The 6588-nt window shown below is 28.1% G+C and overlaps 1 long non-coding RNA gene across 1 annotated transcript; it reads right to left on the bottom strand.

Annotated features, from left to right (window-relative positions):
- Nucleotides 1-2781: 2781 nt before the first annotated feature.
- On the bottom strand, nt 2782-4362 carry LOC113558570. Its single transcript, XR_003405660.1, has 3 exons — nt 4073-4362; nt 3473-3520; nt 2782-3400 (listed from the first exon to the last, which is right to left on the bottom strand). It is a non-coding gene; the product is annotated as an uncharacterized LOC113558570 (long non-coding RNA).
- Nucleotides 4363-6588: the final 2226 nt, after the last annotated feature.

The following is a 6588-nucleotide window of genomic DNA, read 5'->3' as shown; positions in this document are numbered from 1 at the left end:
CATCTGTGCTAAATTATTCTAGAGTTTTTAATGTTTTTACAAATTAAAATAATGAACTAAAAATTATTTAAAACTCTTACAAGTCTTACTACGGAACGAAGAATATTTCACATACTTTAAACTATTTGAACGAGTGTTTGAAATATATTTTCGTTTTAACCTAACCTCTAATTATATAAAATAATAAACGTTGATTTATGTAGGTAAATATTATTTAATTTTTTTTTTAACTTCGAATAATTAATTAAATTCACATTTTACTTATTTATATACATATATTTTTACTTAAAAATTAATATTATTTTCTAATAATAAAAGAATTCAAGTTTTTACTAGTATAAATTTCCGATAATCGCATATTATTATTATTACTTTGATTATTATTGCACACCAGTTTTTGAATACCTATAGAATTTTAATACCAAGAAATTACCTTAGAAATATAGCATAATAATATCATGATATGATATTATAACTATAATATATTTTATAAACTTCAGTATTTACACCAAAAAATTAAACATAACCAACAAATTATAATTATTTTCAGTCCATAAAAATAATAGGTTTATAAAGCACATTAATGATATTTTGTTTTCCTATACATTTTACTCGTTAAAAAATAGTTCCACGTAATAAACATTTATATTAGAATATTAAAGACTAAATTTTGAATTAATTTTTATAATTAAACTTTTTGCACGATGGTAATAAGAGCGGTATAACGGTACGTGTAAAAAAGACCTTTAGCGTTCATTAACTAACAACGTGACGAAACAATGTAAAAGTACTTAATACACTTAAGCATCGAGTATTATTCGAGTCGTTTACGCCAGTGAATGAGTTAACGGCTTAAATATTACATGCACATAATCATTATATTACTTAAAGCGTAACGATTTCCAAAACAGATTTACTTACGAATGATTATTTTTATTTATTCGTTTATAAAAAATAAAGTTATACTATTATTTGAAATCTGCACTTAGAGCCATGTATTGTAATTTGTAATACTGTAATAGTACTATCAATAATCTAAAATTCCAAACAAGCGATTGCTGATGTTAAAAAACATTTAATAAACATAGTGCAAACCGTTCAGAACTCTATACGTCCTTCTGTTCAGGATTCCCTGACGACGTGATGTCTGTTACGCACCAGTACACCACTGTTCAGCCTTCACTTTCGTGGTACCGTATGTATGCATTGTTTTTAACAAGTAACGGTGCTATTTTCATTTGGTCACATGTAGACATTTTTCCATGGAAAAAATCCCACGAGGCAGGGTCCGGGTTAAAAATGGTTTTTATCAGTATAAACTTTAAAAGCTAAACAAAAATAAAAAATAAACGTCCCTACGTGTCTTGAAGAATTCATTTAAACGACTTTACCACTAGAGCGGTAGGGAGTTAGGGGACAAAAAGACATTTCACGACATTGTCTCCGATCAGCTTTCATATGCTTTTGGTATTCCGAAGCGATTCTTATGCCACTACAGCCTAGGTGGTTGGAATAATATCGTTATTGCCACCGTGGGACGATTTTTCAGTTATAAATACGTAAAATATTCACTTAAGCCTCGCGTCGCCATTACTGTGGGCTGTGACCATTTAAAGCACACCGTCAGTGAATAAATGATGGACACCAAATACGGCAGTGTCAAGAATAAATGGTTTTAGGCTTCCGGTACGATTTAAATGCGCTCGCGGTACATAATATTATATACACAGTACTGAAACCACCGTACAACTATAGGCTACTGATCAAATTCCGTGTGGTTTTCCGGAGGTATTTGATACAATTACTTAATTTAATAAATCATATTCATAGCCACAATAGCGGTGCCTGGACTTAACTAATAATAGCAAGATCGTGATTAGGGAGTCATTATTTCAACCTACTACCTACAGTACTAAGTTCGTTAGTGCTATCCAAATATGTAGAAAAAATATAGTGTAAAAAAGTAAGTTGTATTGCCCACGCGCGTACAGGAAAGGTTAAAAATTTGAAATTTTGTTTTACAATGTGTATTTTAGTACTTTCTTTCATTCCTCTAAATTCCACTTCAATACAAGATTATCCAACTGAAATATTTAGTTGTACCTTGTACCTACTACCTACCTCTTAATATGAATACACTGTATGTATATATTATGCATAGACCTATAAAGATATGGACTGCGCGTTGACCATACTAGCTCGTTGTAGCTGCGTCCTCATCATTGTTAGAAAGAGACCATAGACCTATCTTTAGATTTATGGTAAATACCCGAAATATATATCTCACCTGTTACCCAAGATTTATAGATTATACTTAATAGTATTTAGTACCTATAATCTTTAAACCTTGCCTGTTACTCACAGTCCATCACTATACATAGCCAACATGCACGCTATATTACTCTATATTGTCATTCAATTTGCCACCCAGCCACTAGATAGTGTTAAGATCAGCTGTGTACTGACATTATTTGTTCTGTGGTACTATTGACTACTGTTACTAAGGAAATCTTTAGGGCTCGTTTCCAGTGTTTCCACTGTTTCCAGTCCTTATTATCTTAGTCCAAATCCGTTATGATGATACATGACAAAATGAATGCACCATCATTCTGATTTCAAATAACTGGACAATATTTGGAGAAACACTTCTATCGTGTATTAATGATAGAAAGAAGATAAAAATATATTCATCTTCATTTTTTTTTTTTTTGGACTATATAAAGTTCATCATATATATTTAAATTTTAAAGATTATTTTTGTTCTATAATGTGTTCATTTTTATGCCGAGTTAGGAATGACAGATCAAATTTAAAGTATTAAAAAAAAACATGATTTAAAGTCAACAAATATAAAATTACAATAAACTTATTAATAATATACATTATATGGTATAGTAAAGGTAACATATAAAATAGTGTTTTTATATTGTACAACTTCAGTACTCTGCTACCTCTATAGCCTTGTTTGCAGATTCCAAATCTTATATCACATTGGGCAGTTGTAGCATGGTAAAAGATGAGCTATTGTTTGAACCTTTCCACATTCACAGTTTGTCTACTTTCTCACCGATTGAAAACAAATAATAATCAATTCTACATTAATTCTTATGAATACATAAAAGAAGGGAGTATCTGAAATGTTGACAATGTTTATTCTCAATATAAATGAAGAAACTGTTCCATATTGAAATTATTTTCTGTTGTACACAGCACCAAGGATAAAGACCAACAAACAATGTAGTTGTAGCCAAAGTATATTCATCAAATGTAATTGAATTGTTTTCACATCCATTATCAATTATATTTCAGCCATGTAAAATGAACCCCAATTATTTCAGTGCACTTTTCTAGGTTTTTAAAAACAACCTTGTAGTGTTACCATTGTTTGTATTTCCTTTTCCTGAAATATTTGAAAGAGTATTTGCATCTTTATAGCTCATATTTTACCAAATTAAAATTAATTCATTTTTACCTTGTAGCAAAACATCAATCAATAAATCCATTTCTGTATGAAAACTTTCTGGAACGATATTTTTTTCATTATGAAAAACTTATGCATTACCTAGAGGTTCTGACTTATAAAATGTAATTATTATTGTTTAATGCAATAACTGGTTAAATAAATTTTGTATCAGTCTTTAGTCTTATGTCTTGCATTCCAAGCGATATAAACAATCAAATAATCGTACCCATGCATGAAATCTATATAGTCCGAATCTCAATGGTTAATAACAAATTTATTTATTTATTACACGTTGAATATTGTTTATGTCTTTAGTAAAACCACAAAGATGACATTTTTGACTTGAGGTGTCTGTTATGGAAATATAAAATTAATTTATCTACTTTACTAACAATGGTTTAAATATACTAACGGATGTTTAATGCTAGCTACTTATTTACCATTGAAGATAATAAGTAAAACAATTTTTTTATTTGGCTTTAATATCATTTACCATTACATTTTGTAATTAATTTAATATTTAAATTTAGATGTTTTGTAATAATTAATTTGTATAAAAAAAAAAAAAAACAATTTCTTAACACAAATATATTATAGGTTTTCCCTTACCTTCAAATCGTTTGTCGGCTTTGTAGTATATTCTTTCACTTAAAAATGTATGTGTGGTCTCGATAGTCAACACTTAACTGCTGTCTGGTCTATACCACAGATTAAGAAAGAAAAAAATGTACATCTTTATTCTTTTCTGTACAGTCTGCACGCTGATTATTGACTAATGACTAAGACATAGAAGATTAATAACTAAAGACTAACAGCAAACACTATATATGTCTATATACGACGTCGGATAGTACTATTTTGCTATAGTAGAGTAACACTTACAAGTGAGCACTGAGCACTGATTAGTATATTTTAATATATTAATCGTATATAAATATCCGTGCAAATGAGTAAGCGACAAGCATGATTTAAGATAATAATTATCTTAAATCATGGTGACAAGTAACGAAAACTTAATAGTGATTAGTGAGTACTGACTAATTATTATCATTATAATTTAATTGATTATCGTTGCATTGGTTTATGTTTATGAGTTTATGACATAAAAATACCAGAACAATATAAATTATTTACACTCAGTTCAGCATATTTAGATTAAAGCGGCTCTTAGTGGATTTTATTTAGGCTTACTATAATGAATTACGAAAATTTTAATGATTTACATAATTATAAGTTATGACTCACTTAAAAATTAAAATATTAATAATAGCCTATGAGATGTTCTATAAAGATATAGAGTGTTACCTTTATGTTTAATAATAAGTAATTATAATAAATTGGCTCTTAATATTAATGCTAACTGCATAAAATTGATTCTGCTGAACGCAAATTTGCTGTTTTACGTTCATAAGACGAAAACGTCAGAAATAATACCCGCACGGTACCACCATTATCTTAAGAGGACGTAGTACCATCGTTTGTTGTCTCTTGTTTCCGTATTACACACGTACGGAAGTTAAGAAAATAAAGCCCTGTACCAACTAAATACATTATTCGTTATTTTATTATGAATTATTACATCAGTGGTTTTCAACCGGTGTGCCGTGAGCGCTCTTGAAGTGTGCCGCGAAAAATGTATTAATAGTTTTATTACTTTATTAGTATGTATTTATATGTATATAATAAATATATTGCCATATTGGTATTTGTATATATATATAAAATATGCTTCACGTTCACATATCATATGGATTGGTGTGCCATGAAAATTTTGTAGATGAAGTGTGCCGCATGGTTAAAAAGGTTGAAAACTATTGACTTACATAATTAAATATAATCATTACATTATGTACATTTATCTATGTCACAATGTAACACTTCTTTAACATATCTATAAGTATAGCTGCAATCTGCATTTAACGTTTTCAATAATTGTCATTTGCCATATTTACCTACAAAGTTTTAAAAAAAATTGAGGATAAAAATTTAAAATAATTAAAAAACTAAAATAATTTTAAAAAATGTAATGAGTTGTCATTTATTTTATCAAATGGTTGTTAATAATAAATTATTTTAATTATTTTAAATTTTTACCCTTAAACATTTTTTTAAATTATCTAGGTATAAATGACAATTATCGACAATGTTAAATTCAGATTGCACATTGTTAAAGAAGTGTTCAGTGTTACATAGTGTAATAATTAGAGCGCGGATTTTTATGCACGTAAAAGTATCGAAATATGCCATATAATATGCAGTAAAAATGATGAAAATATGCAGTCAAAATTATGAAAATATGTAAAAAATATACAAGAAATTTTTATTTATTTCAAATTAACAATAAAACTTATAATAATTAATTACTTAAATACTTAATAAAAAAAATTTAGGGAATTTTCTGAACTTAATTTATTTTTAAAAATGTATTTATTATTAAAATGAATAATCATATGCATTTCAAGCTTTTCTTCTGTGAAGCTGTGTCGTTTATCGATTAATATATTTTTAAAGACTGAGAACCAACGTTCGACGTCAACCGAAGTTATTGGGACATATTTGAAGTTTACGTCGTAATCGATTATTTATCTAATTATCTAGATATATTTATAAATTATTAATTAGTAACTAGGAAATTTAGTTTTAATTTTTCTACATGACAAAATATTATTTAATAATTTTTTTTAAATTTTTGCTTCAACATGCAATAAATTTTGAATTTTGCCAAAATATGCAATAACCTTTAAATATACAGAAATATGCAAAAAAAATTTCACCATTAGCTTCAAATTATGATGATTCGTGGAGATAACTGAAAAAAATCCAAAAATATTGAAAGGACAAAAATATGCAATTGCATAGAAATCCGTGCTCTAGTAATGAAATACTCACACATCATAATTTATTGTGTAACTTATTATTTTATTAAATAAATAACGATAAAGTTGTCGCACGCAGATAACCGTCAATAAAAACCAATAATCGCCCTTAATCACTGATGAGGGAAACAATTTACATTGTTTGGTCACGTAGGAACTCACATGTAGTTGTGACAATGTAGCACAAAACGTGTGATCTATTTCGTGTGCCGCCAGAGACAAGGGATGGCCCAATGAGCATCTCCGTCG

This window comes from Rhopalosiphum maidis, chromosome 1 (genome assembly GCF_003676215.2).
Source record: "Rhopalosiphum maidis isolate BTI-1 chromosome 1, ASM367621v3, whole genome shotgun sequence".
Taxonomy (NCBI): Eukaryota; Metazoa; Arthropoda; class Insecta; order Hemiptera; family Aphididae; genus Rhopalosiphum; species Rhopalosiphum maidis.
Note: the sequence above shows the minus strand (reverse complement) of the source record. Positions and strands in the feature narration are given on the sequence as shown.